Source organism: Triticum dicoccoides, chromosome 2A (assembly GCF_002162155.2).
Source record: "Triticum dicoccoides isolate Atlit2015 ecotype Zavitan chromosome 2A, WEW_v2.0, whole genome shotgun sequence".
Taxonomy (NCBI): Eukaryota; Viridiplantae; Streptophyta; class Magnoliopsida; order Poales; family Poaceae; genus Triticum; species Triticum dicoccoides.
Genome location: NC_041382.1, coordinates 169,592,558 through 169,599,509, shown reverse-complemented (window position 1 = coordinate 169,599,509; position 6,952 = coordinate 169,592,558). Strand labels below are relative to the sequence as shown.

At 47.7% G+C, this 6,952-nt stretch overlaps 1 pseudogene; it reads left to right on the top strand.

Moving 5' to 3' along the window:
- The first annotated feature begins 1,443 nt into the window (after nt 1–1,443).
- Nucleotides 1,444–5,060, top strand: LOC119354031 (annotated as a pseudogene).
- Nucleotides 5,061–6,952: the final 1,892 nt, after the last annotated feature.

The window sequence follows — 6,952 nt, the reverse complement described above, 5'->3', positions numbered from 1 at the left end:
GTAAAAGGGACAAAAAAGGCGGCCCAGCGTGCGGAAGCAAACGAATTTTTGTCCGCTTTGTGTCCACTTTCGATCCATTCCCGGCCCAAACTTGCGCTGCTTTTTGGGTGAAACGGACACCACGCGGACACGCGGGTCGTCTGCGCGTGTCCTCCCCTGGCCCGCCCATCGGTGGCACAAGACGGGCCTTTTTCTATCCGCCCCCCTCCCTCCTTCCGGCCGCACCCCCTTCACTCTTCCCCACTCTTCCCGTCGTTGCCGCCGCCGTCGCTGCCATTGCAGCCGTGCAGTTCGGACGCGAGCTTGCCCAACCCCTTCCCCTCGGCGCCGGGCTCGGACGCGACCACGGCCACTTGGTTTGCGCACCCGCCGGCCGGTTTTGGGGCGAATCCGATCGGTCTTGAGCTCGGCCGGCTGTGGGAGGCCGGGCCGCGCATGGACTGGCCGGGCACCTCGCCGAAAGGCCCTGGAAGGGCCGCAAGGCCACGTGCAGGCAGTGGCTCCTCCTCTAGCCGCTCGGATCTGCACCGTCGATGGTCCGCCGGCAGATACACGAATGGTAGTCGGCCGGGCTCAGTGCTTGCCCAAAAGTTCGCCGGCGCACCGTTGCCACTCATTAAGTGCGACCACTGCCCAAGGATGGTCGTGCGTCGCGTGTCTACAACGCCGGAACATTCCGGATGGGTGTTCATCAAGTGCTTAAACGATGGGGTATGCGCTTTTTTTAGCTTCGGTTTGTGCTCTAGATTTAACTAGTTGTGCTAACTTCAAATTTTGTTGTGTAGAACGGATGCAAGTTTTGGTATCGGGAAGAAGAGTACATTGATATATTGATAGAGCGAAATTTAGTACATGTTCATGCACTTTTAGCTAGCATAGAAGCTGTAAATGAGACAAGTGCACTTGTTGCTAGATTAGAGGCTAGACACGAGACTAGGTGTGAGGAGGAAGCAACATCGACTTCTGCCTTGAAGAAGAAAGGAGGATGCTAGATCGAGCCTCCTCTTCCACAGATCAACAACGAGTGCATCGAGAAGGCCCTAACCCAACTCAAGGGAGTAGTTATGGAAGTTGGGTGTCTTCTAAAATGTATTCTTGTGGTTCTTGTTTTTTTGATCTTGCTTTGTTAGTCAAAATGTGATGATGTATTTTTCTTGTATCAAAAATGAATGATGAAATAAAGTTAAAGACTTGTAAAGAAATAATACGCGGACAAGATGCGGCCGGGATGTGTCCGCGCGCTAGGCGCACGGCCACCGCATCCCAGGACAGGTCCAGACACGGCCCCAAATTCCTACTCAAAGGGACAAAAACCGGAGAAAACGAACGTCCGTTTGGGATCGCGCGGTGAAGTTGGCTTATGAAAGAAGGAGAACCATCAAGTCGGGCACGGATATTTTGGATCACCGACCCAGCAAGGCAGCAAAGCCTACCGTTTCGCTTGTCTCTCGGCCATCCCATAGAACCCCAATCCCCAAACCGAATACTTCGCTCCCCAGATCAAGAAAGAATCCTTCGCCCCCCGAGAGCTTTTTACGCGTCTCCGCCGACGCCGAAGCCGACGAAACCCTAGCGTCGAGATGTTGTCGGCGAAGGAGAGCCCGAGTTCTCGACACGCCCTTCCCGGCGACTGCTATCCCGGCCATCTGCCCATCTCCGAAATCCCCACAGATCTTTTTGGTCCCTTTCCCCGGCATCTCCATGAGACTCGCGAGGAGGCCCCCATCGATGTGTTTAGATTCGAAATCGCCCCAGATCTATTCGGCTCTACCCACCATCGTCTCCTTGATGCGTTCGAGGAGGAGGAAGAGGAGGAGGAGGAGGAGGAGGCGGCGGTGGTGTTGGCGTAGAAGAAAGAGAGAGGGTTCCTCGAGAGCGGTGAGTATTACCGCCTAGCTTCTCTATGTTTTCTACTTCCTCTGTTCCTAAATACTACAAGTCTTTTTAGAGGTTTCGATAAGAACTACATATGATGGATATAGACATATTTTAGAGTGTAGATTCACTCATTTTGCTCCGTATGTAGTCCGTATTGGAATATCTAAAGGACTTGTATTTAGAAACGGAGGGAGTAATAATCTTTTGCGCCGATTTAGCTAGGCTTCCTATCGATCAAACTTTTGGGTAACCGCGCAGAATCAGAGTCTGAGTCCGAGTTCCTTAACTGGGACGACATTCCCGTGCGTGATCCTGTTGATGGCCTCAACTTGTCCGACTTGATGGATTACGATCCGCTGGCACTGGATGCCGACGACGAGGAGACAAACTGCCCAGGTATATAATTTTTGCAGATTAGATACCACTTTCGTCATGTGTCCAGATAACGAAAAACGGTTAACTGGTCAGTCGATCCTACACTGATTTGTTTTCTCAGGGAAGAAATTTCCGGTGGCAGCAGCAACAAAAGTAGACGACATATGGAGTTGGATTTACACCAGACGGAACATCGCGTACCAGAAGAAGTGTGAGGAGATTGAAGCAAGTGAAGATGAGAATGCCACATTTCCTTCTTATCCTCTCAAAATACTCCCTGAGGCAACAGGTATATGTGTCATGAGGGGCTTTTGCCACCACCGTGAATATAAAACCCATGATACTTCCACTGGTAAGCTTGTCGATCTCATTCATTCCTAGCTAACCCAGCGATTAATCTGCGACTGTGATCTACCTATGTTTGTTATAACAACTTTTGCTATCACTATATTTTGCAGCTAGATCAACTCTTGGGTTACGTGATCCAAGACTGATGCTGCAGATCTTCGCGATGCATTTATCAATCTCCGAATCCTATTCCTACCCCGTTAGCGTCTATGGAATTGTTGCTGTTCGGGATGCCTTGGAGCCACTACGGAATCTTGTGTTTAACCGTCCCTGCAGAGATAATGCTTTTATGGTTGACCAGGTAATTGATCGAGCTAGGCTTGTTCTGTTTCCATGTAACTTTTCAGTTGCTAAAAACAATACTGGATGCAAACAGTGCATGTGAGATTTTTGTCGTACTGATTCTTCATTACCTGGTTGGATCCACTAAAAGGAAATTGCGTATGCATTTAGTTCTCCATTTTCTGTGTAAATGGTATAATTATACATTTGCGGTAATTTTGTGATTTGTTCTTTTTGTTATCCCTTTCATTATGGTCGACAAAAAGGGCCACTGAATCTTGACTACCTGTACCAATAATTGCACTATGCTGTGCTGTCACCCCTTTCAGTATGTTCTCCGACGTCAACACGCTATCAGTTCCATGCCCATCAGATCCCGCAAACTTTATATGATTGTGCTGCCAAAAGCATGGAAAAGTAGTCATGTTTGATTATCCTAACATAATTATAAAATGTTTACTCTATTTCTTTATTACACAAGTTGTGTTTTGACTCCCTGCAAAGCAACACATATTTCTCTACGCACAGGCATTAACATGTTATGGAGTCCTGGAATTCTGATCTAGTTGTAACTTGTAACATCAATAGCACATGAAACTAGTCATCTTCTGATTTACAAGGCATATTTTTTTTACCAACTATGCATAGGGTGCTTAGAAGGTTCTAGATCAGACTATATTGGCTAGGGGGAGATGATTATGATATCCCCAGTCTTCCTGTTTTAGGAATTAGGAATTATAGAGATAGTAATACAGGTGAATGGAGTTTTTTTTTTTTTTGCACCCGGGCACAGTTGCCCATTGAATCTGAGCCATCCATGTCTGTCACAGGATAGGTGCCCATTCTTTTAGGAATCACAAATACTAATTAAGTACATTCTCATATAGGCCCACCATGTCATAGTACAGGTTAATCAGCCTTCCTCTCTTGCCCATCCCCTTCTCTCTCACCTCTCCCCATACAGTGAGCTTGGCCATAGGAGCCGCTGCTCCACCAGTCCAGGTGAGTATGGCCTGATCCACCCATCGTCGTGGGAAGACTATGTTCTCACGGCTGTTTGTGTCTTTGAGGTTTGCTCCCGTGGCCTCTGCGTGGTCCTGGTCCACTCTGACAGGACGCGCTGCATAGATCGTCCGGAACCCAATGTGTATGTTGGAGAAAACAATAGAATACGGACTTGTGCTAAATTCATTGTAAGCTCCCACTGTTTACCTATCTCAAACCGCAAGTCCGGTGCTGATGTGGTTTGCACCTGCATCTTTGGTGCACAGAAGCATTTTCCAAGTGTATGTTGAAGAGGGGGTGGCGGTATATATGAGTGAGTGGAGAAAGATTGAAAATGCATGCATGTAAAAGAAATGCCAAACAGTGCCTGGCTTGTACTTTCAAACATAACTAGATTTTAGTCCAAATATGATCATGCATGTCTTGCCGTGTTAATTTTGTTGATATATACTGATGTATCCCAAACTGGGTTTATATATCTTGTTGAGTTCTAATGCTTACTAATATTTTTTAATTGCAGGATTCCTTAACCTTGCCTCTTTGTAGTCCTCGTCGAGGAATGTATTTAGTCAGGGACAGAGCATTACTAGAAGTTGATCTTTGGGTAAAGGAGGAAGGAGATGGGTAATCTGACAAGCAGTTGCTTTCTTTGTATGCTGAGTTTGAGGGGATGTACCAGTTAGATGAAATGCTAGATGGAGAGGTTAGTAGTGACCTTGGCAGCTTGGTCATCGACTATCTCTTGCTTGATGAGAGTGTTGAGGCTGTAATACAAGTCTCTGCAAAGATTGACTGCCCTCATCATATGAGATTCACTGCATTCACTAGTGGCTTTGATGGTGAGATTGTGCTGTTTGACGATAAGTTCTCTGGGAATGGAAAACTGTTCCAGTATGTTGTCGCGGTGAAGGCTGAGGGGAAATTGGACATTTGCTTAAAATTGGAGGAATCATTGTTTTGGTGGACTTTCCAGGAAGGAGCTGTTGGAGCTGTTAGGTTCCCTGATGACTCGGTTTTGAATTACGGGCAGTTTGAGGTGACGGTGCTTTTTGCTCCTAAGAACTTTACAATGGCTGGCTGACCTGAAGCAAACTGAACAAGACATACAGTTCTGTAATATCCGTGTTCTTTATCTTCTATAGTTTCTCTGTAACTTAATATAGTACATGGTCTATGCATGGCTAGGCGGCGCCACTGGAGACGCTCCTCCGCATGAAGCCGGAGCCCGTGTCCCCTCTGCTCTCCCCTTGGCCCTAACGAATTTGAAAAAAAAATCATGAATTCAAATAATCTTCACAAATTCAAAAATGTTCATAATTCATTAAATATGCATGAATTATAAAAATCTTTCAAATATAAAATATGTTCACAAAATACAAAAGAATTCACGAAATTTAAAAATGTACATATATTAAAAATTCATGAATTTTATAAAAATTTCACGGATTGAAAGGACGTTTGTGGAATGAAAACACATTAATGAAATAAAAAAACGCACACCTATTTGAACAAAATTAAGAAATGTTTGCGAATTTGGAAAAAACATGGATTTAAAAAATGTTTGTCAATTCAAAAAAAGTTCATAAATTTGAAGAAAATTTTAACAAATGCTAAAAAGTTCATCGATTTGAGAGAAGGTCATGAATTGTTTTTTTTAAGTAAAAGTAAAACATAACGAAAAATGAAAATATGAAACAAGAACTGGGTGTAAAATTCGAGCAATGAAACAAACCGGTACAAAAGAAAGAAAGAAATACAGCCGGATGCTTGTGGAAGCTCAGAAAACGTGAAGAGAGGTGTGGAGCTAGATGGGCTGGACTGTTATATTCATGTCGCTAGGTGTCGTGGGCGCCCTGCACGCTATTTGGACCCCTCAAAAGCTGTGGTTGTAGGGTCAAGAGAACAGTGGCATACTAGCTCACCAAATTTCTTTTTTTTTTAAAAAAACGGGGCAAAAGATTTGCCATTTTCATTGATTAAGAAGAAGAGAATTGCACGGTTAATTAACGGAAAACCGAGCTAAAACCGATACAACTCAACCCACGTGACATGGGCACCACCGGCCAACTTGGCCACCGACATGGGACACAAAGCTGCAAAGAAGAAAAGCATTCGTCGAGGAGTCGCAAGCGTCATCGTCATCACCGGTTGCCTCGAACGAGCGACTCCGACTTCACCATTGAGCTCCAACCGCGAAGCCAACCCGCAAACAGCCGCATAGAAGCCACGACGGCACATGCCACCAGATGGCCACACGCGCAAGCAGCCGACAGTTCCGACTTTGACGACGAGCCTCACCAGGAAAATATGCAGGACTTGCGCCGACCGTGCCCTCAAAGCACCTCGGACACGCCGGGAAGAGCCGACTACCGAAGTCCACGCCGCGACCCGAGCTCCTCTCGACGACATCATCGTTGCCAAACAGAAACCAGCGCCCCGCCTCAGCAAACTACACGGCGAAGATGCCGCCATCCACGACGAAGATGCCGCAATCCACCAGTCTCCCAGTCGTAGCCGGCTCCGAGACGATGCCCCCAAGGAGGAGAAAGACGCGAAGACGCCTCCATCGCCCGACCCAGCGAATCTGAGGTTTCCCTCCGAAGCCAAAGCCGTGGGGAGAAGGAGCACACCTCCACGGCGACGCTTCCAAAAAAGATCACGGCACCTGCGGGCACCGCCGTCGCCGGCTCCGAAGAAGGCCGGAGCAAAGATTTCTCCCGAAGATGCGCCGACCACCTACCACCACCGACCGCCACCCACCAGCCACCACCTGCTGAGGCCGACCTCATTCTTGCCACGGGATCCCACGATCCACCGCGACCAGACACGCACCACCCCCTGGCCGAAGCCGCCGTCCACCACCGTAGCACCACCGTAGCCACCTCCACCGCAGCAACCCACGCCGCATCGCGAAGCGCATCACCCAGATCGATGCACCTTGCACCAGATCCAATCGGAGCTGCACAGGCGAAGCAGCAGAGAAGACGAGCAGGATCTCCCTCCGCAGCACACCTCGCACTCCAGAGGAGCACACCCGCCACGCCAGCTGGTCACCCGCCCGACG